At 38.5% G+C, this 25,612-nt stretch overlaps 1 protein-coding gene across 2 annotated transcripts in view; it reads right to left on the minus strand.

Annotated features, from left to right (window-relative positions):
* The window catches only part of PDGFC (platelet derived growth factor C), a 392,151-nt gene that overhangs the window by 142,848 nt on the left and 223,691 nt on the right, over positions 1-25,612 (minus strand). The window lies entirely within an intron of this gene.

The raw sequence follows: 25,612 nt of genomic DNA on the forward strand, positions 1-25,612 counted from the left end.
TTGGACTTATGAGTTCTCTCAATCTATGGCTGAACTATTAAACACTTACTTAAAGGGAATCCATCAGCAGGCTTTTGCTACCTCATCTGAGAGTAGCCTGATGTAGGCAAAGAAACCCAGATCCAACAATGTATCCAAGATTACTGGGTGCAGCCGTTCTGACCACCAGAGTTTTTAGATTTAGCAGTGCAGCAGAGCTGAGAAAGCAAGCCACGCCCACTCCAGGCTCTCAGTGTACACAGTCTATAGACAGTGAGCTGTTTGTCACAGAAGCGGGCAAAGTCAGACTTGCAAGCAAGTGGCCAGCTTGTCATAGCAAGGTTAATTACCAGTTGATTAAATCTTCACTCTAAGTAAACAACACCATACAGCCGGACATGTGACACACCGTTGAGTCCAGTATTTTAACCCCTACCTCATGCTGTCCTCAGATTACATAGCAAAGACCTATAATAGATGAATGTGGATAAAATCCGCGCTGCTGCGACAAATAATGGATCCAGATATAGTTATAAGGTGTTCGGGTGGTTTATTCAACGCGTTTCGAAGCTCATGGCTTCTTCTTCAGGAAGTTTCCACACAGAGATATCTACTCCTACTTTTCTATAATAGCAAAGACCTACTGATAGGCTCCCTTTTATACTCCCCTCCAGTGCTAGCACCATTTCAGAGGTGGTGGCATTGGCTTTCTCAGGGCTCGCATGACAATCTTCCCTCCTTCTGAAGCAACTGGCATTCAGAGGAAGTGAGAACTGCGGCTGTTGTCTCACTTCCTCCAGATGTATGGTTTTCCTGAGGGAGGGGAGAGTTAAGAGGCTGCTACATGGCCACAGGGATCGCCTAACATAATGTTATGTGAGTCCTGGCAGAACCAGTACCGACCCATCTCCATCAGCACCAGCACAGGAGTTAAGCACAGCTGTTATTATTATATAAAGGGAAACATAAGGGGTTGTGAGGAGGGGTTGTGTGAGTGGTGGACAACCCCTTTAATATCCGGATTATACTGATGTGGATTCCAACATTGATTTTCACAGTTTGTACTTTGAAATTTGGTGACAGATCTGTTTTAACTTGTCTATTTCAGTGTTATCATCACAATGGACCAGTAACCTGCAGACCACAGATTATGCCAAGAATTTGGCAAACTATAAACTCTATAAATGTAATGGTAAATTCATACGTACAGCAGTGGTATGATGGGGAGTCAAAAACCAGTGTGAAAAAAAGCAGAATAATGCACACAGCTCCATGGTTTGCTGGGGGGCGGATTGTTCACTTCCTATTCTTGTTATATTTACAAACACATTGATGCAGATTATTTTGCTAAGTAGTTGCATTTTTGTGCATGTTTTGCTATTTGAAATAAAAATTAATTTAACATTTGGAGGATGGTGGAATGTGAAATGATGTGGCTGTAACAAGGAACAAGAGAAACATTCTGTAAATGAAAATGCAGACAGATAAGGAAAGTATGAAATAGATTTAGTTTATGTTAATCTATCTATCTATTATCTATCTATTATCTATCTATCTGTATATCAATCTATCTATTATCTGTCTATCATCTATAGATCTATCCATCTATCTATCTATCTATCTATAGATCTATCTATCTGTATATCAATCTATCTATCTATCTACCTATCTATCTATCTATCCTGTAGAGGTTTTTATGATTTTCTGTCCTGAATTTGTACAATGTGAATATATATATATGTATACATACACACATGTAGACATGTGTGTATACAATCACTTATTTTGATTTTGGACTTTTCGTATATTGTGCTACCATTACTCATCCATACTCGTATTACGATACAAACAACCTTTGAAACCAACCTAAAAAGGATTTAAGAAATCTGCTTTATGAACCAATCAAACCCAACTTTCTCACGGCAACATGATACAGAGCATATAGCACTAAGTGGTTTATAATAATTACTCCCCTTTTCAAGTCTTTCTCTAGGGAACTGTAGAGGATTTATGTCCTTTTATGTCCAACAAACAAGTCTGGTTTGTCGACAAAGTTTCTGTTCTCTTTTGGGAATTTATGAATTACTCATTTATTTTCTATGAAGCACAGCTGCAGTAAGACTTCAAAACAGGGGTGACAGTGTTGGGATGGCCCTTCTGTAAACTTCTGGGGAACCTTTGACAACAAAAAAAAAGATATTTCCATACAAAACTGAGCCATTATGTCTGCTCGGGAAGTCTCGATGTGGTGGCCTCCCAGACCTTTGCACAGGAAATCTATACAGTTTGCCAAATAGGATACTCACATTTTATTTCCAAATCCAACAAACTAGAACATAGATTACTGGAAATAATAAGTGCAATTTTTAGTTTTCTTAAGGCTTTTTTTATTTATTTATTTTTGATGATATTAAGTAGGAATGACTGCACATTTCAGGGAACAAAATACTAGGAATAGCTGAGGTTTGACACTTCATTCCATACAGTAACATTGAACCTTGAGATGTATTTTATAGGTTAATAGGAAATACATTTGCTCCCATTGTTTTTCAGTCTGTGGAATTTTCTGCATGTTCCTAAAACAAAAGTCTTGTAGAAATCCAGCAAAGAAAAAAGGAATTATCCTTTTTTGCTGATCTGTTCTGGGGGTTTTTTACCACTGAAGGTTGGGCTTAGGAAAAGATTGAGATTAAATAGGGTTTGCCATAACTTTTTTATTGATTATTTATTGTTATGATAAGCCATCAATACCGTGGGAATGTGACATCCATCACCCCCAACGATCAGCTGTCATCGATGCTAGCGATGGCCGGAAGTTCTGGGATTCTGACGGAACATTGCAGCCGGTCAAAACTATCGTGGCCAAGGCTGGGAATTATAGATGTATGTTTTTGAATAGGAGGTGGATCTGAAATATTGCTGCCGGCCACTATATAGATGATGGAGCTGCTGCTTTCAAGAACTTGGCAGCATACCAGAACTTCGGGATGCTCCTGCAGGTGCTGGTAACACCTGATCAGCACCAGTGCCGGGTGTCACATCCCCACCGATCAGATATTGAAGGCCTTTACTAAGGATAGGCCATCAATAAAAAAGTAGTGGCCAATTGATTTATCAGTCAATTTGTTCTACTGCACACCAAGGAATAGAGAGCGTCTCCTGCTGTATGCAATCGTCTCTTTAATTATCGCAATGCAAGCTTGGCTTTAAGGAATGGATTTATTGTGTATTTTTTACTGGCAGCATCCATGAGATATTTTTCACTCTTATGGTTACTAACTGACTGCAGATATTCTATTAATTTTCGGTCAACCTTGGGTAGTTTCTGGAAAAAAAGTTCTAACAAAATGTTCTTTGAAATATGATGAACCATCATTTGGGGCACCATTTATCCATACCTAAATATCATGACTGTGTGCTCAACTGTTTCTTTACAAATTAAATGAGTGGCAACATTATGCAGTTAGCATAGGCAAACACGTGTACTGCTGAAGAGCAGTACATGACAGTATTGGTGTTTGCTAATTCTGTGGATCGTCGTTTTAAAGAGAATCTGTCACTAAGCTTTTGCTATGTAATCTGAAAGCAGCATGATCAAGGGACAGGGATGTGGAGACCCTGATTCTAGTGATGTGTCACTTACTGGTCTGCATGCCGTCAGTTGGTCACAATCACAGTTTTCTCTACTGCAGATCTAGCAGTACTCTGAATGCTGAGTGCTTTATAGCCCCTCCCACACCACTAATTGGCCGCTTTCTATGATCACTGCATACTGACAGAAAGCTGCCAATCAGTGGTGGGTGATAGGAAATACAGAGCAGTTGACTCTAGGAGGCGGGAACAACCAGTCCTATAGTGAAAATCTCCTGCTGATGAAACACTGATCCTTCTATATTATTTCAAAACACTCTTTTTCGGTGATTACTTTGTATCTCCGTTCATACTGCACCCACACACACAAATGATGCACCATTTGAAAGGTAAACTTGCCCCCTTTAGAAAGAAAATAGCCAAACAAACCACACATCCACGATGTGATCACAAAATACACTTTAAACATTAATTTTCATAAAGCTGTAGTAAGGAAAAATGACCTGCAGGTGGCACCACACTACCAAAAAGCATACTAATACAAAGCTGAAACAAATCTGAACATTTGCCTTGGAGGCATTCCAGCTTGCCGAACTCCTTGCCCAGCCGATTTCAGGCAGGTACATATAAAATACAGTACATTGTTTCCCGATGGGAGAGATTGGTGGAAACAACCTTGCAAAAATTGAAACAATTTAACTGTAGGGAAAAAAAAAGATAAAATAATCTGCAGATATTAATTTTTTTTTTAAAAAGGGATATTCCCAATTATTATACAATGGTGTAAATACGCTCAGTTATGGGGCCAATTCTCCATCATTTTTACTGTCAAAGTGGCACTGCTGTACAGGGAGCTGCTCCGTTCACATACATAGGGCTGTGTTGTACTTCACTACACTGCAGATAGATGGCAGTGCTGCTGTGGAGGGGAAAAAAATGCTGCTGCCCCTGTTCTTTTGCAAGGTCCTGACAATCAGACCCCTTCTGATCAGTAAGTAAAATACCATTACAGTATGTTTAATGTTGCAGGATCTCCTTTAGGCTGGAGTCACACACAACGTATAAAAAATCGGTTTGTTTTACACGGACGAGAATTGCAGAAATGTTCCATGAACAGTGATCCGTATATCATCTGTGTGCAGTGCGAGGATGCGACTATATCGCATGTAAGCATCCGTGTGACATCCGTATGACATCTGTATGGCAAGATTTTCTCACCGGCTTGCAAAATGGACATATAATTGTTCCATGGGCTCAAATATTCGTGAAAACATGTGTATATATATATATATATATATATATATATATATATATATGTATATATATATATATATATGTGTCAGTGACACACATACCTCTCTGTGTTCATCATCTCATTAAATACATTTACTGTATATACTCGAGTATAAGCCGACCCGAGTATAAGCCGACCCCCCTAATTTTGCCACAAAAAACTGGGAAAACTTAATGACTCGAGTATAAGCCTAGGGTGGGAAATGCAGCAGCTACCGGTAAATTTCAAAAATAAAAATAGATACCAATAAAAGTAAAATTAATTGAGACATCAGTAGGTTAAGTGTTTTTGAATATCCTTATTGAATCAGAAGCCCCATATAATGCTCAATACAGTTCATGATGGGCCGCATAAGATGCTCCATATTAAAATACGCCCCATATAATGCTCCATATACAAATGTGCCCCATATAATGCTCCATGCAGTTCATTATGGCCCAATAAGATGCTCCATATACAAATATGCCCCATGTAATGCTCCATGCAGTTCATTATGGCCCCATAAGATGCTCCATATACAAATATGCCCCATATAATGCTCCATACAGTTCATTATGGCCCCATAGATGCTCCATATACAAATATGCCCCATATAATGCTCCATACAGTTCATTATGGCCCCATAGATGCTCCATATACAAATATGCACCATATAATGCTCCATACAGTTCATTATGGCCCCATAGATGCTCCATATACAAATATGCCCCATATAATGCTCCATACAGTTCATTATGGCCCCATAGATGCTCCATATACAAATATGCCCCATATAATGCTCCATACAGTTCATTATGGCCTCATAGATGCTCCATATACAAATATGCCCCATATAATGCTCCATACAGTTCAGTATGGCCCCATAGATGCTCCATATAACAATGTGCCACATATAATGCTGCTGCTGCAATCCAAAAAAAAAATGACATACTCACCTCTCGTCGCTGCTTCTCAGCATCCTGTCTCTCCGCACTGACTGTTCAGGCAGAGGGCGGCGTGCACACTAATACGTCATTGCGCCCTCTGACCTGAGCAGTCACTGCAGAGGACAGGAAGACGGAGCGGCGCCAACGCTGGAACGAGGGACAGGTGAATATTTAATACTCACCTGCTCCCGGTGCGGTCCCTGGCAGCTTCTCCTGGACAGATGGTCTCCGGCGCCCGCAGCTTCTTCCTGTGTTGAGCGATCACTGGTACCACTCATTACAGTAATGAATATGCGGCTCCACCCCTATGGGAGTGGAGTCCATATTCATTACTTTAATGAGCGGTACCACGTGACCGCTGAATAGAGGAAGAAAGTGCCGGCGACGGAGACCATGGGATACGCAGGGACTGAGAGGGGCACTTTCAGCCCATTTTTTTGGGTTGAAAATCTTGGCTTATACTCGAGTATATACGGTACATTTGACCAGCTTGATTTTCCTGAAATTCCTGAAAATTTCGCACTGGCCAACTGGTCTTATGAAAACAAAAACAAAGCATACAGTCTAGTAAGTGACATATTGTTGGAATCAGGCTTTAAGTTCCTTCATCATACTACTCTCAGATTACAAAGCAAAAACTTGCAAAAGACTTGTAGGATTGCTACTTCCAACAGGTGGCGCTATAGAGTTAAGTCCTCTTTTTCTCAGAAGAGGCAATTTGCATATTATATTTCCCAGAGAAGCATTGCACGGCGAATAAGCCTCCTTACCTTGACAAGCCAGAGATGGTATGTCACTCTCCATAAGGAGAAACGATACCCCTTAGACCCCAGTCCAGAGCCTCTCACCTAGCCAAATCAGTTCTCATGCTTCGCACTGACGAGGGCCAACAGCCCGAAACACCGTGTCTGCGAATTGAGATACTGATTTGGCTTTTATCCTAAGTCATATTGCACGACTCGTTAAAGGGTTGATTGTGACTTGTAGGATCGCTACTTCCAACAGGTGGCGCTATAGAGTTAAGTCCTCTTTTTCTCAGAAGAGGCAATTTGCATAAAGCAAAAACCAGCATTTAGCACACACGCAGTGGTAGGGAGCAAGAGTGTACAAAGCAGTCATCAAAGCAAAAGGTGGCCACTTTGAAGACCCTAGAATATAAGACATATTTTCAGTTGTTTTACTCTTTGTTGTTAAGTATATAATTCCACATGTGTTAATTCATAGTTTTGATGCCTTCAGTGTGAATTTACAATTTTCATAGTCATGAAAATATAGAAAAATCTTTAAATGATAAGGTTTGTCCAAACTTTTGGTCTGTACTGTACTCAGGAGAAATTTCAAAACAAATTTTGGGGTCCACTTTTTCCTGTTACCTTTGCAAAAATAAAAAAGGTCTAAAATAAAATTTTTGTGAAAAAAAATAAATGTTATTTTTTTTTACAAATTCCAAAAATTCCGGTGAAGCATCTGAGGGGTAAATAAACTTCTTGAATGGGGTTTTGAGCACCTCGAGAGGTGCAGTTTTTAGAATGTAGTCACTTTTGGGTACTTTCTGTCATATAGACCCCTTAATGTCACTTCAAATGTGATGTGGCCCTGAAAAAATTGGTTTGGGGAATTTTGTTGTAGAAATCGATGCTCAACTTCTGACCCTTATAACCTCCTACCAAAAAAATAGGTTTCAAAAATTGTGCTAAAGTAAAGTAGACATGTAGGAAATGTTATTTACTAACTATATTGTGTGACATAACTCTTTGATTTAAGGGCATAAAAATTCAAAGTTTGAAAATTTCAAAAGTTCAAAATTTTCATCAAATTTCCGATTTTTCACAAATAAACGCAAGTCATTTAAAATAAATTTTACTACTATCATGAATTACAATATGTCATGAAAAAAACAATCTCAGAATCAGTGGGATCCTTTGAAGCGTTCCAGAGTTATTACCTCATAAATTGACACTGGTCAGACATATAAAATTTGGCATGGTCATGAAGGTGCAAACAACCTTGGTGGGGTAAAATGGCTAATTGGTCAAATGTTTCCATGTAGATTGATAATATTTACTAGTTTTCTTGTAATTGATTAAAGGGTAACATATTTAAAAAAATATAATAGATACTGCAATTGTGCTGTTAGCCAGTGGTGGTCAGGAATGTGAGACCCCCACCGATAGCTGAAAACACCTCTCTGAAGTGTGCTGCTCTTGTATGCAACGCCCGCATTGAGCTATGTATGTGTTCAATAGAAACTGTATCGGTACACATACCTGTCTGTCTATGATGGTGGAGTCCTGATCTATAGACTTATTAATTAGCTTAGCTTAATTAGCTTTAAATGATTGATGTCATATTCCAAATTCATCTCACCATGGTTTCTTGTATTTGATATCTATTCCTCCTGATAAAACTTTTGTTAGTGAAATTTGCACGCCACCTTACTCAGATATGTTCACTCCACAATTCTTTTAGGGGAAATAGGTCAGGTCATCATGATAACCACACCAAGACTTTCACTATAATAATAATATATAGTTTAAAGCATATTTATCATTTGAAAATGATTGATTTAGACTCAACAGAAAAATAACATTATAGTGATCAGTACATCACCCTTTAACCTATCTTACATAGTGATGAGATAGTTGCTAGGATAAGCTATCACCTTCAACCTCTCTGACCTCTGGGACCCTCACCAATCCTGAGAGTGAAGGGGGCACTGCTCTTCCTTGAAATCTGTCAGGTTCTAGTCAATGGCATATGGAAATGTGGCTCAAGATCTTTTTCATCAGACAGGACATTCTGAGCATAATTAAGCAGTATAAGATTGTTCATTACATGCTGCAATAAAACATTGCAGCGTTCTCTCTCTCTGAACTGGAAGCAATTGGCCACAAACTTTTCTCTGTGTCAGAGGGAAATCCTTTGGATGTGCAGAATCAGCAAGTTTCAGTCGAAACAGAAGACACAGTGTACATTCTTGTTCTTATATTACATTTGTATTTTCTTGGCAAAAAAAAAATTGCAACCAAGAGTATTATTATTTTAGAACAATGCAGAAAAATGATAACGAAGAAAAGACTCACTCAAGAATAATTGCAACTGATCTACAACCACAGATTGCAAAAATAAATTATAGGTGAATATTGGAATAATGCTTATTATTGTATATATTACAACAACTACTACTTACTTTTGTTTAATAGTGCTTGAGTTTCTGTCTCCAGCAAGTGTTAAATTGCCAACAATGCATTGTTAAAAAACAAACAAACAAACAGGAAATTCCTGTTCATTGTGTGTGTAGTTGGAGACCATTTTTACTTTCACTTTGCAAGCTGACAGACAAGATGCTAAGATCCTAAGCTATAAGAAATACCAGTTGTAAGCTGTATTATCTTTCTTCCTGAATATACATTCACTGTTGAGTGCTGGACATTACAGAGATTAATCCTCTGCCAACAGGTTATGGGCCCAGAGACCCAGAGACTCAGAAACCCAAAGACACAGATAACAGCCCGGAGGAGAAAGAAAAACAGTGTACTAAGAAGAAGAAGAAGCAAAGACTCTTGAAGTTCACAAACCCAAATCTGACTAACCAGAACTATCAATCCTGGAAATTCAAGGTAAAAATGTTAAGAGAAGGTACATGAAAATACTCACACTACCGAAAGACTGGTAGAGAAGGATCAAAAAGCACAATGCAGTCCCTCAGTATAGATGATGATCAGATTGTGCATGTACAGTTGTGTGAAAGAGTGTTTCCCTCTTCCTATTGTTTTGCATGTTTGACACACTTAAATGTTTCAGATCACCAAACAAGCTTAAATATTAGTTAAAGATAACACAAGTAATCACAAAAGGCAGTTTTTAAATGAAGATCTTTATTATTAAGGCAAAAAGAAATCCAAACCTACAGGTCTCTGTGTGAAAAAGTGATTGTTCCACACTTTAAAACATAAATTAACTGTGGTTTATCACATCTTTGGGGATTGGAGTTCACATTCCTAGTCACACACAGACCTGACTACTGCCACACCTTTTGTCAATCAAGAAATCACTTAACTAGGACCTGCCTGACAAAGTGAAGTAGACCAGAAGATCTTCAAAAGCTAGACATCATGCCACAATCCAAAGAAATTCTGGAACAAATGAGAAAAAATGTAATTGAGATCTATCAGTCTGGAAAAGGTTATAAAGCCATTTCTCAAGCTTTGGGACCCCAGCAAACTGCAGTGAGAGCCATTATTCACAAATGGCAAAAACATCGAACAGTGGTGAACCTTTCCAGAAGTGGTCGGCCGACCAAAATTACCACAAGTGAGCAGCGACAATTCATCCAAAAGGTCACAAAAGACCCCACAACAACATCCAAAGTGCTGCATGCCTCCCTTGCCTCAGGTAAGGTCAATGTTCATGACTCTACCATAAGAAAGAAACTGAGTAAAAAATGGCCTGCTTTGCAGAATTCCAGGATGAAAACCACGGCTGAACAATTAGAACTTAAAGCCTTGTCTCAGTTTTGCCAGAAAAGATCTTGATAATCCCCAATACTTTTGCAAGAATATTCTGTGGACTGACAAGAAAAAAGTGAACTTTTTAGAAAGTGTATGTCCCATTACATCTGGCGTACCAGGAACACAGAATTTCAGAAAAGAACATCATACCAACCACCATATGGTGGTGGTAGTGTGATGGTCTGGGGCTGTTTTGCTGCTCCAGAACCTGGAAGACATGCTGTGGTAAAATGAACCATGGAGTCTGCTGTCTTTGTGACCTCAAGCTGAAGAACACTTGGTTTATGCAGCAGGACAATGATCTAAAATACACCAGCAAGTCCACCTCTGATATTTAAAATTGTTTGGTGAAGTGTGACAAGCATGTAAAAGACTAGGAAATAAGGAAGGGGCAGACACTTTTTCACACAACTGTATGTAAATGTGAAACTGCAAAAAAAATGTGGGAACAGCTGCAGTAAGTGCAAGCAAGGATAAATCTGAGCAATAAGCTATACGTAACCCCTTAAGGACCAAGCCACTTTGCAAGTTAATGACCTGCCCTAATTTTGTAGATAAGAAAAGTGCCAATTCATGATAGAGGAAAAATGTGTTTAATATAAATTGCAATTATTTGTGAAAATATCAAATATTTCTGCAAAAGGTTTGAAAATTTCACAATTTTCAAACTTTTAATTCTTATGCCCTTAAACCAAAGAGATATGTCACACACAATGGTAAATAAATAACATTTCCCACATGTCTACTTTACATCAGCACAATTTTTGAAACACGATTTTTTTGTTAGGAACGAAGGTGTAAAATTTGATCAGCAATTTCTCATTTTTCCAGCAAAATTTACAAAACCATTTTTTAGGGACCACATCACATTTGAAGGAACTTGACAGGCCTATATAACAGAAAATACCCCAAATTTACACCATTCGAAAAACTACACCCATCAAAGTCCTCAAAACTACATTCAAAACAATTATTAATCTTTCAGGTGCTTCACAGGAATTAATGAAAAATGGAAGGATAAAATGAACATAACTTTTTTTCACAAAAATTTTAATTTAGCCCCAATTTTTTATTTTCACAAATGTAACAGGAGAAAATTAACCTAAACATTTGTTGTGCGACTTCCTCTGAGTAAGCCGATGCCCCATATGTGGGAGAAAACTTTTGTTTGGGTACACGACAGGGCTCAGAAGAGAAGGAGCACCTTTTGAATACAAAAATAGCTGGAAGCTAGAGCGGACACCATGTCGCGTTTGGAGAATCCCTGATGTGCCTAAACAGTAAAAAAAAAACACAAGTGACCCCATTTTGAAATCTAGACACCTGAAGGAATATATCTAAATGTGTGGTGAGCATCTTGAACCCCAAGGTGCTTTACAGAAGTTTATAAGGTAGAGTCGAAAATAAAAAAATATATATTTTTCCCAACAAAAATGCTCTTTTAGCCACAATTTTTTTATTTTCACAGGGGTAACAGGAGAAAATGCACAGCACAATTTTTGTTCAATTTGTCCTGAGTGTGGCAATAACCCATATTTGATCGAAAACTACTTCTGAGTCACAGTGCAAAGCTTAAAAAGAAGGAAGCGCCATATTGGGAGTTCAGATTTTGCTGAAATGGTTTGAGGATGCTGTGTCACATTGACAGAGCCCCTGAGGTACCAGAACAGCAGAAACCCCCCATAAGTGATGTCATCTTACAAACTACACCTCTCTTATGCCTCACAGAAATTTATACCATTGGACGGTAGAGAAAGAATAATTACACTGTTACACCTAAAATATTATTTTAGTTCCAAATTTTTAATTTTTATAAGGGCTAACATTGTTGTACAATACCTATTCAGTGCACCAATACCCTACATGTAACTGGGAACTACTTTTCAGGCACAGTATAATACTCAGAAGGGAAGAAGTGCCATATTGAAGTGCAGATTTTACTCTTATGCTTTGTGGGTTCCATCACCCACTGGAAGAGCCAGAACGTTTTCACCTCAAAAATTTTGTTTTAGCCCTAGTTTTTACAGGGAAATGGGTAAAAATGGCATGAAAATGTGTCACACAATTTCTGCTGAATGTGGTAATACCCCATATATGGATGTACAGTACTGCTTACCCACACTACGAGACTCGGGAAGCACGAAGCACTATTTGACTCCTGGAGCACAGATTTTCCTAGAATAGTTTGCCGACTCCATATACAGAGACCCTAAGTGCTAGAAGAGCATTTTTGGAAATAATACCCCTGTCAAACATGTGGACACTAAGTGTGGTTAAGGCACAATGTGGTGCTCAGAAGGGAGGGGGGTATTTGGATTTGGGAGTGCAAAATTCACGAATTTCTTTTGGGGTATGAGGAACCATAGCACTTTTCCAGAGTCTCTGTACTACCAGTAATATGGAATCCCCCTTTATTTCCATTGACAGATAACATACATGAATGAGGTTTTGCTTTTTTTGTGAATTTAGTTGAAGTTTTTGTTAGGAACATTTTACATAACATTTTGGATGACATTTATCCTGCGCTATACGCTGAGCACTTACATCGATGTCTCAAAACTGTTGTCGACAGCACTTTTATACAAGCCTAATAAGATTGACACCACCAGATCATAGACCAGTCAACGTCAACAGTGGACCCCCATCTGCCTCATTGTAGGGAATCTTCAACTGGGGATTCCATCTGACTCATGTATTCTCAGAGATTTACACGGAAACCCTGATGTATGTGCTAAGTGCAGAGCGCAGGATAAATCTGAGCCGAGCTTTACTGCGATGTTTGTGAGACAGAATGAAAAAATCAACAGTAGGTGAAAAATTGTTTTTATTTATTATTCACGCCCTTCCTCATGCGGTGTAAGTAATTAGACAACTTTATTTTTTGGGTCAGTGTGATTACAGAGAAACCAGATTTATATTTTTTTTGTTTGGCTGCTGTCACACACTAAAAGATGCTTTTTTTGCAAAAACTCACTGCCATATTTTGAGAACTATAATTTTTTCATATTTCTGCAGACAGAGTCATGAGGGGGCTTGCTTTTTCCGGGACAAGCTGTCGTTTTTATTGGCACCATTTTCGAGCACATGACATTTCTTGAACGCTTTCTATTCCGATTTTTAGGAGGCAGAATGGGCAAAAAACAGCAATTCAGGAATTGTTGTTTTGGGAATTTTTTTTTGCCATTTTGTATGTGGTAAAATTGATAAGGCAGCTATATTCTCCAGGTCAGTACAGCAGTAATACGTCATTTATGTATTTTTTTATGTTTTCAAACAAATAAGGCAGCACTCTGTAGCGCCACAGCTTGCAATCATGAAATATGAAAATTGAATTGCATGCTTTGGCGCTACAGAGTGCTGCCTTATTTGATTGTATATGAGCTGGTGACTCTAGGTAAGCACCTGTTCACACCTAGTCTATGTTTGGATGTGACGGTCAGTTTTTTCGAAATTTGTATTCATTAGCCTTCTGACTGAGCACTCTGCCTCTTAGCTACAGGCGTTTTTAATCAAGGCAGGACCCTACCCCCTCCACAGAGATATAGATTTTAGTCTAAGAGAGGATTCACAGGTTCCCATACAGATGAAGACTTTATTCTAAGCAAGGATTGTTATTGTTAGGTCCTGGTAATGAGAAAAGCCTTCTCGTGGCTACCAGGTACACATGAATTGGCCAATTTATGTGCTAAGCTTTCTCAATTTTTCATATTTCTAGTGCAGTAATGCAATTTAATTTTCATATTTCATGTTTGCAAGCTGTGGCACTACAGAGCGCTGCCTTATTTGTTTGATTGTACTTGAGTTGGTGACTCTACACTATGTTCCAAATTATTATGCAAATTACATTTTTATCGGATCTTCCTAAATGGTTGGTGCAAATGACAGTCAGTCTAATAAAAGTAATCACCCATTAGAGTATACATCGAATTTTATTGAAAAAACCTCCCAATGATAACAGTATAATCTCCAAAATGAATAAAAACTCAAAATGCACTGTTCCAAATTATTAGGCATAGTAGAATTTCTAAACATTTGATATGTTTTAAAGAACTGAAAATGCTCATTTGTGGAATTTGCAGCATTAGGAGGTCACATTCACTGAACAAAAAAGCTCTTTAACGCCAAAACATGCTAACAGGCCAAGTTACATGTTAACATAGGACCCCTTCTTTGATATCACCTTCACAATTCTTGCATCCATTGAACTTGTGAGTTTTTGGAGAGTTTCTGCTTGTATTTCTTTGCATGAAGTTGGAATAGCCTCCTAGAGCTGCTGTTTTGATGTGAACTGCCTCCCACCCTCATAGATCTTTTGCTTTATGATACTCCAAAGGTTCTCCATAGGGTTGAGGTCAAGGGAAGATGGTGGCCACACCATGAGTTTATCTCCTTTTATGCCCATAGCAGCCAATGACTCAGAGGTACTCTTTACAGCATGAGATAGTGCATTGTCATGCATGAAGATGATTTTGCTCCTGAAGGCACATTTCTGCTTTTTATACCATGGAGGAAAGTTGTCAGTCAGAAACTCTATATACTTTGCAGAGGTCATTTTTACACCTTCAGGAACCTTAAAGGGCCCCACCAGCTGTTTCTCCATGATTCCGGCCCAAAACATGACTCCCCCACCTCCTTGCTGACGTTGCAGCCTTGTTGGGACATGGTGGCCATCCACCAACCATCCACTACTCCATCCATCTGGACCATCCATGGTTGCTCAACACTTATAAGTAAACAAGACTGTTTGGAAATTAGTCTTCATGTATGTGTGGGCCCAATACAACCATTTCTGCTTGTGAACACTGTTTAAGGGTGGCCGAATAGTAGGTTTATGCACCACAGCAAGCCTTTGAAGGAGCCTACACCTTGAGGTTCGAGGGACTCCAGAGGCACCAACAGCTTCAAATATCTGTTTGCTGCTTTGTAATGGCTTTTTAGCAGCCGCTCTCTTAATCCGATGAACTTGCCTGGCAGAAATCTTCCCCATTATGCCTTTATCAGCACAAACACATTTGTGCTCAGATACAGCCACAAATCTCTTAACAGTACGATGATCACGCTTAAGTTTTCGGGAAATTTCTAATGTTTTCATCCCTTCAGCAGAGAGATCCTTTTTCTTTCCCATGTTACTTGAAAACTGTGACCTGCTTAATAATGTGGAACATCATTTTTAAGTAGTTTTCCTTTAATTAGAATCCCCTGGAAAACTAATTATCACATGTGTTTAAGATTGATTTCAGTGATCCATTGAGCCCTGAGACACAATACCATCCACAAGTTTATTTGAAAAACAAAACAATTAAATCTTTATGACACTTAAATCCAATTTGCATAATAATTTGGAACACAGTGTAGGTAAGCACCTGTTCAGACCTAGTCTATGTTTGGATGTGGCGATCAGTTTTTTTGAAAAATGTTTATGTTTTGGTGCTTTTATTGAAAAAAAATACTATTTTTGCATTGCTATATTCTCAAAGCTATAACATTTAAATTTTTCAGCTGATAGAGCTGTATGGTGACTTGTTTTTTGCCGGACAAGATGCTGTTTTCAGCAATACAATTTCTATTTACATTTGTCTTTTTGATCATTATTTTTTCCCTTTTTTCCCAGAATTATGATGAAAAATCTGATTTTGATACTTTTTTTTTACGGCGTTCACTGAAGGGGTTAACTATTGTGTTAGTTTTTTAGATCAAGTCATTCTGGATGCGGCGATACTAAATCTGTGTATGTTTTTGTTGATTTTTGTGGGGTTTTTGTTGGTGTAATATTTTTTATTCTTTTAATCTTTTGAATTTTTTTTAAATATTTTTTACTTTTTTTACTTTGTCACTCTATGGGACTTTCACTTTTTTCACTTTGATTACAGGTATAATGCATTGCAATGCATCAAGTTGGTGTCATACGGGAACTGACATACACTCATGACGTCCTCTGTCCTTCATTCACGGTTAAGGGGTTAATCAGTAAGGTATATCAGTCTAAGCTAAATAAGGATCAAGATATGCACGATTATATGACATTTATAAGAAATACTCTAGAAATTATGGAACACCTGTGGGGTATTGGCAAAGATGTAAAGGATTTCCATGGTATGACACACTTGTAACTGCACTAGATCAGAACCCGCTTTAGAAACCAAAGATTTACCCCACAAAAGTAATTTAAAGGAAACATGTGAGTGTTTGTCTGTAAAAAAAATCAGGGCACATAAAGGCTGACTGCAGAGTCTGGAAAGCTAGAATCAGCTGAAAAATCAAAATAATCAACAATGGGTTAAAAGTACGATTACGAAAGAATATGACACTTCAAGAACTGAAGCTGCATTTATTGTTAATGCAAGTACATTAAAGCATGCATAATGTATAGTCTCAGGGGGAACTAATCATATGATTAATGACATAAGCTTTTTCTCTAACCTTGACCAAAGTAAGTCAGAGCAAGTGAACTTGGCTAATGGTCAGTATATGAATTCAGAAGGAAAAATCAAAGATGAGTTGTACTAGCTAAAATGCAAGGAAAGTGTGTACACTGCTAAACATGAACAGCACAAGAATTGTATCCATGTATGACAAAGGCGTCCTGCACAAAGACACCCAGAAGTAAAAAGAAAGTTAGTTCAAAAACAGCTTGCTGATGGTATTACAGTAGATCTGTGTAATCAGACAATGAAAAGTAGCAGCTGTCTTAAAGGGAAAATGTTAAAAAAAATATTTCCTAAGAATAGTACTACAACAGCTTCCAGACTTAATGCACACTTTTGTTTGTTGTCCAATGAGTATTCAAACTCCTGGAAAGAAGATATACAGTATTTCCTCACATTTATACAGTATATATAGCAGTAATGATGAGACACAAAGCGTTTTAAGAAAAATAGAATCGTGTTTCAGGCCACTGTACCATACAACCCTGACTAAATTGTTGTAGCGAAGAGAAGTAACTGGACACATTGTGAAAATGGAAGTAATACCTGTATGCCAATTGATGCAGTTTTGCCAACAACATATTGAGTTGCAGCAATCATGATAGCTTGCCATCTTCAAAACAAACTACCAGGTAAAGCTACTGAGAAAACTCCATTTGAGCAATGGAACAGCAAGAAGCCTGAACTACAATACATAACAATATTCGGAAGTAAAGTATTTGTACATATTCACAAAGAAAAAAGGAACAAGTTGGAATATCATGAAAAAGGGTGTCCTGTGTGCTAAAGTGAAAGTCAGAAAAGATATAGAATCCTGCACCCAGAAATGAACAAGGTCACAATAAGCAGAGATGTAACGATTAATGAGAACTTCGTGTCACTCAAGTTTCATAACATCATACCAGTAGTCCAACCGAAGCAACAACAATCTCAGTCACAATTTCAAAATAACAAAGAAAAGGATGTAGAAGTTTGTTTAAGGTTTTCAACCACTGAAGAAGCAACAGAAAAATCAGGTGAACCTGAAGTCAGGGGATCGGCGAGATCAAACAAGGGTATACCAGCTAAGCCTCTGCCATATAGGCATGGGATGAGATGCAACAACTACCTGTCCATGAAAAACTGAAGTTGATTAATGCTGCTAATGAGGAAATCAAGTCCATTCATTGACTTCATAGAATGTAAGTCCGCAAGGACAGGGTCCTCTCCCCTCTGTACCAGTCTGTCATTGTAAATTTGTTTACTGTAAACAATATCTATAATTCTGTACGTAACCCCTTTCTCATGTACAGCACCATGGAATTAATGGTGCTATATAAATAAATAATAATAATAACCTCAAACTTGGAAACTCACCAAACTACCACAAGGCAAGAAGACAATTTAATTTAAATGGGTTTTTAAGACCTAGTATGACTCTGAAAGCAAGGTTCACAGATTTAAAGTAAGATTAGCCACAAAAAGGTATTCTCAGAAATATGGTGAATATTGTGATGCCACATTTTCTTCAGTTGCTAAGCAGACCACATTCAGGACTCTAATGGCTATAGCAGCTGTACAAAAGATGCTTGTCAGACATTTGGACATCAAAACTGCTTTTTTATATGGTGACATTGAAGAAGGCTTGTACAGGATTCAACATGAGGATTATACCAAAAAGGTGAAGAGAATTTTGTTTGCAAACTACAAATAAACTCTCTATGGTCTTTAGCAATCAACAAGAGAGTGGAACACAAAAATGAACAAAGTTTTCTTTGAAAAAGGATTTAAGAAAGGTCAAGCAGATCCATGTTTATACACAAAATGCACAGACGGAAAGTGGATGTATATTCTCTTATCTATGGACGATATGGTTATGGTTCATCAGGAGGAAACAGAAATTGCAAAGATAACTAAAATTCTAAATCAGCATTTTAACACTAAAAACCTTGGAAATGTGACCCAACTATCTAGAAATCCTTGTGCAAAGAGAAGAAAATTTAATTTTTTTCTAAACCAAAGTGCAAAAATCAACTCCGTTTTGAATCAGTTTTGAATGTCAAAAAACAAAGGTATATCAGCCCCAATGTAACCATCCTCCTTAAAGTTGGAAGGAGAGAATGACCTGTTATTTAACACTGAGAAACACAGACAGGCCGTGGGGGCACTTCTACACATAGTGACTGTGAATTCACCAGATGCAGTGCAGCAACAATTTGAATTATCTGCAGATATGTGGAAAAATCACACCAATAAGTCTGGAATGCCATTAAGTGAGTTCTTCAATATATGGAAGAGACCGAAGACATACATTTAACCCCTTTCTGCCATATGATGTACTATCCCGTCGAGGTGACCTGGGACTTAATTCCCTGGGACGGGATAGTATGTCATGGGCGATCAGCCGCGCTCACAGGGGAGCACGACTGATTGCTGCCGGGTGTCAGCTGATTATTACAGCTGACATCTGGCACTATGTGCCAGGAGTGGGTCCTGCAGGGAGGTGACCGGCATGTCTGCAGCACTGCCTGTCAGATCACTGATCTGACACAGTGCTTTGCAAAGTGTCAGATCAGCAATCTGACACTATACAACCGTGTGCCACCCTGGGACAAAGTAAAAAAAGTAAAAACAAAATTCCTAAATAAAGAAAAATAAATAAATATATTGTTCCAATAAATACATTTCTTTATCTAAATAAAAAAACAATAAAAGTACACATATTTAGTATCGCCGTGTCCTTGGAAAAATTATAGCTCTCAAAATGTGGAGACGCAAAAACTTTTTTGCAATAAAAAGCGTCTTTTAGTGTGTGACAGCTGCCAATCATAAAAATCCGCTAAAACCCCCGCTATAAATAGTAAATGAAACCCCCCTTCATCACCCCTTTAGTTAGGGAAAAATAATAAAATACATTTTTTTTTATTTATTTCCATTTTCCCGTTAGGGTTAGGGCTAAAGTTAAAGTTAAGGTTTGGGCTAAAGTTAGGGTTAGGGTTTGGATTACATTTACAGTTGGGATTAGGGTTAGGGGTGTGTCCGGGTTAGGGGTGTGTCAGGGTTAGGGGTGTGGTTAGGGTTATGGTTGGGATTAGCATTAGGAGTGTGTTGGTGTTAGGGGTGTGGTTAGGGTTGGGATTACAGTTAGGGGTGTGTTGGGGTTAGGGGTATGGTTGGGATTAGGGTTAGGGGCGTGTTTGGGTTAGGGGTGTGGTTAGGGTTATGGTTAGGGTTGGGATTAGGGTTAGGGGTGTGTTTGGGTTAGGGTTTCAGTTAGAATTGGGGGGTTTCCACTGTTTAGGCACATCAGGGGCTCTCCAAACGTGACATGGCGTCCGATCTCAATTCCAGCCAATTCTGCGTTGAAAAAGTAAAACATGCTCCTTCCCTTCTGAGCTCTCCCGTGTGCTCAAACAGGGGTTTACCCCAATATATGGGGTATCAGCGTACTCAGGAGAAATTGGACAACAACTTTTGGGGACCAATTTCTCCTGTTACCCTTGGGAAAATACAAAACTGGGGGCTAAAAAATATTTTTTGTGGAAAAAAAAGATTTTTTATTTTCACAGATCTGCATTGTAAACTGTAGTGAAACACTTGGGGGTTCATAGTTCTCACAAAACATCTAGATAAGTTTCTTGGGGAGTCTAGTTTCCAATATGGGGACACTTGTGGGGGGTTTCTACTGTTTAAGTACATCAGGGGCTCTGCAAATGCAACGTGACATCTGCAGACCAGTCCATATAAGTCTGCATTCCAAACGCCGCTCCTTCCCTTCCGAGCTCTGCCATGCGCCCAATCGGTGGTTCCCCCCACATATGGGATATCAGCGTACTCAGGACAAATTGGACAACAACTTTTGGGGTCCAATTTCTCCTGTTACCCTTGGTAAAATACAAAACTGAGGGCTAAAATATAATTTTTGAGGAAATTTTTATTTTTTTATTTTCATGGCTCTGCGTTATAAACTGTAATGAAACACTTGGGGGTTCAAAGTTCTCACAACACATCTAGATAAGTTCCTTAGGGGGTCTTCTTTCCAAAATGGTGTCACTTGTCGGAGGTTTCAATGTTTAGGCACATCAGGGGCTCTCCAAACGCAACATGGCGTCCCATCTCAATTCCAGTCAATTTTGCGTTGAAAAGTCAATTCCCTTCCGAGCTCTGCCATGCGCCCAAACAGTGGTTTACCCCCACATATGGGGTATCAGCGTACTGAGGACAAATTTTACAACAACTTTTGCAGTCCAATTTCTTCTGTAACCCTTGGGAAAATAAAAAATTGGGGGTGAAATATCATTTTTCTGAAAAAATATGATTTTTTATTTTTACGGCTCTGCAGTATAAACTTCTGTGAAGCACTTGGTGGGTCAAAGTGCTCACCACACATCTAGATAAGTTTCTTAGGGGGTCTAGTTTTCAAAATTGTGTCACTTGTGGGGGGTTTCAATGTTTAGGCACATCAGGGGCTCTCCAAACGCAACATGGCGTCCCATCTCAATTCCAGCCAATTTTGCATTGAAAAGTCACATGGCGCTCCTTCCCTTCCGAGCTCTGCCATGCACCCAAACAGTGGTTTACCCCCACATATGGGGTATCAGTGTACTGAGGACAAATTTTGTAACAACTTTTGGGGTCCAATTTCTCCTTTTACCCTTGGTAAAATAGAACAAATTGGAGCTGAAGTAAATTTTTTGTGAAAAAAAGTTAAATGTTCATTTTTTTTTAAACATTCCAAAAATTTCTGTGAAAGACCTGAAGGGTTAATAAACATCTTGAATGTGGTTTTGAGCACCTTGAGATGTGCAGTTTTTAGAATGGTGTCACACTTGGGTATTTTCTATCATATAGACCCCTCAAAGTTACTTCAAATGTGATGTCCCTTAAAAAAATTGGTGTTGTAAAAATGAGAAACTGCTGGTCAAATTTTAACCGTTATAACTCCCTAACAAAAAATAATTTTGGTTCCAAAATTGTGCTGATGTAAAGTAGACATGTGTAAAATGTTACTTATTAAGTATTTTGTGTGACATATCTCTGTGATTTAAGGGCATAAAAAAATCAAAGTTGGACAATTGTGAAATGTTCAAAATTTTCGCCAAATTTCTGTTTTTTTCACAAATAAATGCAGGTAATATCAAAGAAATGTTACCACTATCATGAAGTACAATATGTCATGAGAAAACAATGTCAGAATCACCAGGATTCAGTGAAGTGTTCCAGAGATTTAACCTCATAAAGGGACAGTGGTCAGAATTGTAAAAATTGGCCCGGTCATTAACGTGCAAACCACCCTTGGGGGTAAAGGGGTTAAAGGATCGATATTGACTTTAAATATTGTTACATCCAATAGGTGATGCTACAGTTTAAGTCCTCTTCTATTTGCATATTGTCCCTAGAAGAATTGATAGTGCATTGAAGATAAAGGGCAGTCACATTAAAAGTTCATTTGAGTTAGTTAATTCAAGTTGCATTTTGTTAATTGGTAAAAATTAACTATTAACTAGAGAAGGGCGAATTTATTCGAGTGCAGTTGAATTCTACTATAAATTTACAAAAATCCACATTCTTGTGTTATTGTAATTTGCGCAATGTAAATTCAGCAAATTAGTGGCCAGCTGTGGCCACATCTTGAAATCTTGCTGAACAATAGAGGGCTGGAAGAAAGGTAAAAAGAATAAAAAACTGTCCTATTCCCAAGATTAAGGTATGAATTAGCTTAATGTACGGTAGCCAAACCCCTCTAATCTTCATTCCAGGTATATTAACAGCTCAGTGTTACATTGAAACTGTCTAAAGTGTCGTAGTATATTTTCACTCCTCTTTCTTCTTTGTGAGGATTGTATACATTTACATTTAGTCACATTGTCATAGGTATCTAAAATCTCTACGCTAGCCATGTAGTCTGACTTTTCAAACTTGGGAAAAAATGTGTCATTCTTAACCCCTTCATGACCCGGGGTATTTTAGTTTTTTTGTTTTCGTGTTTCGCTCCCCTCCTTCCCAGAGACATAACTTTTTTATTTTTCTGTCAATTTGGCCATGTGAGGGCTTATTTGTTGCGGGACAAGTTGTACTTTTGAAAGATATCATTGGTTTTAGCATGTTGTGTACTAGAAAATGGGAAAAAAATTCCAAGTGCGGTGAAATTGCGCAAAAAGTGCAATCCCACACTGGTTTTTTGTTTGGCTTTTTTACTAGGTTCACTAAATGCTAATTCTGACCTGCCATTATGATTCTCCAGGTCATTACAAGTTCATAGACACTAAACATGTCTAGGTTCTTTTTTATCTAAATGGTGAAAAAAAATTCCAAACTTTCCGATACCCGTAGCGTCTCTATTTTTCGTGATCTGGGGTCGGGTGAGGGCTTATTTTTTGCGTGCCGAGCTGACGTTTTTAATGATGCCATTTTGGTGCAGATATGTTCTTTCAATCGCCCGTTATTACATTTTAATGCAATATCGCAGCAACCAAAAACCGTAAATTCTGGCCTTTCAAATTTTTGTGGTGATACCAAATATGTTTATGTTTGTTTTTTTATTGTTTTATTTTGAATGGGGCGAAAGGAGGGGTGATTTAAACTTTTATATTTTTTTCATATTTTTTAAAACATTTTTTTTCTACTTTTGCCATGCTTCAATAGCCTCCATGGAAGGCTAGACGCTGGCACAACTCGATTGGCTCTGCTACATAGGAGCGATGCTCAGTTAACTGCTATGTAGCCTGAATTTCTGCATTGCTATGAGTGCCGACCACAGGGTGGCGCTCACAGCAATCCAGCATCAACAACCATAGAGGTCTCAAGGAGAGCTCTGGTTGTCATGCCAATGCATCGCTGACCCCCGATCATGTGCGCTCATTTCCGGCCCGATGGCTGGAAGCAGTAGTTAAATGCCGCTGTCAGCATTTGACAGCGGCATTTAACTAGTTAATAGCAGTGAGTGAATCGCGATTCCACCCGCAGCTATTGCGGGCACATGTCAGCTGTTCAAAACAGCTGACATGTCCCAGCTTTGATGCGGGCTCACCGCCAGAGCCCGCATCAAAGCAGGGGATCTGACCTCGGACATACTATCCCGTCCGAGGTCAGAAAGGGGTTAAAGGAAATCTGTCAGCAGGTTTTTGCTATGTAATCTGAAGACAGCAGGAGACAGAGGCTGAAACACAGAATTCTGGAAGGTGTCACTCATCAAAGTGCTGATGTTTACTAACTGTGAAGGATTTATAATTGAGAGATTAACATTGCCAGACTACTATATCAGCTAAGTAGCTCACTGTCTATGGACTTTGTACGCAGAGAGCCTGGTATGGGCGGGGTTAGCTTTCTCAGCTCTGCTTCATGCTAAATCTAAAATTTCTGATTGTGTCAGAACTGCTGCACCCAGTAATCTAAGTGATACATTGTTGGATTCAGCTTCTCTTTACCTAGATAAGGCTGTTCTCAGATGAGGTAGCAAAAACCTGCTGACAGATTCCCTCTAAGTGTTCACTGAATTACAGAAAGGTAAAAGATGAAACCATTGCAACAAATCAGCACAAATATCTTCCCACTGCATCTGTGAGTTGTATTATATTATTGTAAAGAGATGAAAACCTTTTTTTAGTTTCAAGTACAAGTATTACACCAGTTCAGGTAAAATATATCCTAGTTCCATGCTGGTTGTACGGCTTGACAATCTGCTTACTCTTAGGCCCGATCACAGCTGTAACATGGACACTTTGAAGCCTTTATATCATGTATGCAACATCCAGATCGCCAGGAGTTCCACTGAAGCAAATGACCACAGGACCCTGGCATGTAGCTGCATTGCTGCTGTCAGATCCCAGACTTAATGTATGGTCCTAAAAGGTGCTGAATGTTTCTCTATAATGACTGAGAAACTTGATAAGAAACAAGACACTAGAACGGCACAGTGTGGCAGGTGAAGAAACACAAGTGTCTGGTTGAGGCAGGACAGATGGTATGTCTGCTATTTCAGCTGATTAAACAGGGAAAGGATTCTTTTCAACTTGACAGCAAGCTGCCTGCAAAATACTCCCAAACATTCAGGACCCAATACATAGCCCAAAGACTGTGTGCCAAGTTAGTGAGATGCCTTTCATAGCATGGTAACATTTAGTTGCCAGACGTGTTTGGATATTTTGTTTCAAATTCCAAAATTTCTTCTTTAAAACATTCTGAAATCTGAGATTTATGTTCAAAAAATTATATTTTGAGACATTTAGACTCCACAAAAGTGTTTTGACATAGCAACAGGACGTCACAGGATAGATTTCAGCTGATTAGGGTCGTAAGATAGCCAGTGGGCAAACTAGGACAAGAAGACACATCTGTCCAGGCATTCTCAGGCAAAAAATGCACATGAAAAGAGAAACCTACGACTTTCTCTAATCTAACGTTTCGTATGGTGCACTGTATGGGTACATGACTCGGGTGATACAGAAATGACTAGAATGAATGCACCTACTATCCTAAAGTGAGGTCAGAGTAGCTTGCTTTGGGAAGGACTGATACAAGTGATGACATGCAGATATGTTCCATCTACAAATACTTATATTTGTCATGAAATAACACTGATGTAGAACTCTGCACTGTAGCATTCTTCTGTATTTATTCCTGAATATTTGGAATAAATTGACAACTGGATATTACAATTTCCATCGGTAAAGGGGGACAATCTACAAAACCAGACAGTGTGAATACCAATTGGAGATTGTCAGAATGTGTACAGTACAGACCAAAGGTTTGGACACACCTTCTCATTTAAAGATTTGTCTGTATTTTCATTACTATGAAAATTGTACATTCACACTGAAGGCATCAAAACTATGAATTAACACATGTGGAATTATATACTTAACAAAAAAGTGTGAAACAACTGAAATTATGTCTTATATTCTAGGT

Source organism: Ranitomeya variabilis, chromosome 1, assembly GCF_051348905.1.
Source record: "Ranitomeya variabilis isolate aRanVar5 chromosome 1, aRanVar5.hap1, whole genome shotgun sequence".
NCBI classification, from domain to species: domain Eukaryota; kingdom Metazoa; phylum Chordata; class Amphibia; order Anura; family Dendrobatidae; genus Ranitomeya; species Ranitomeya variabilis.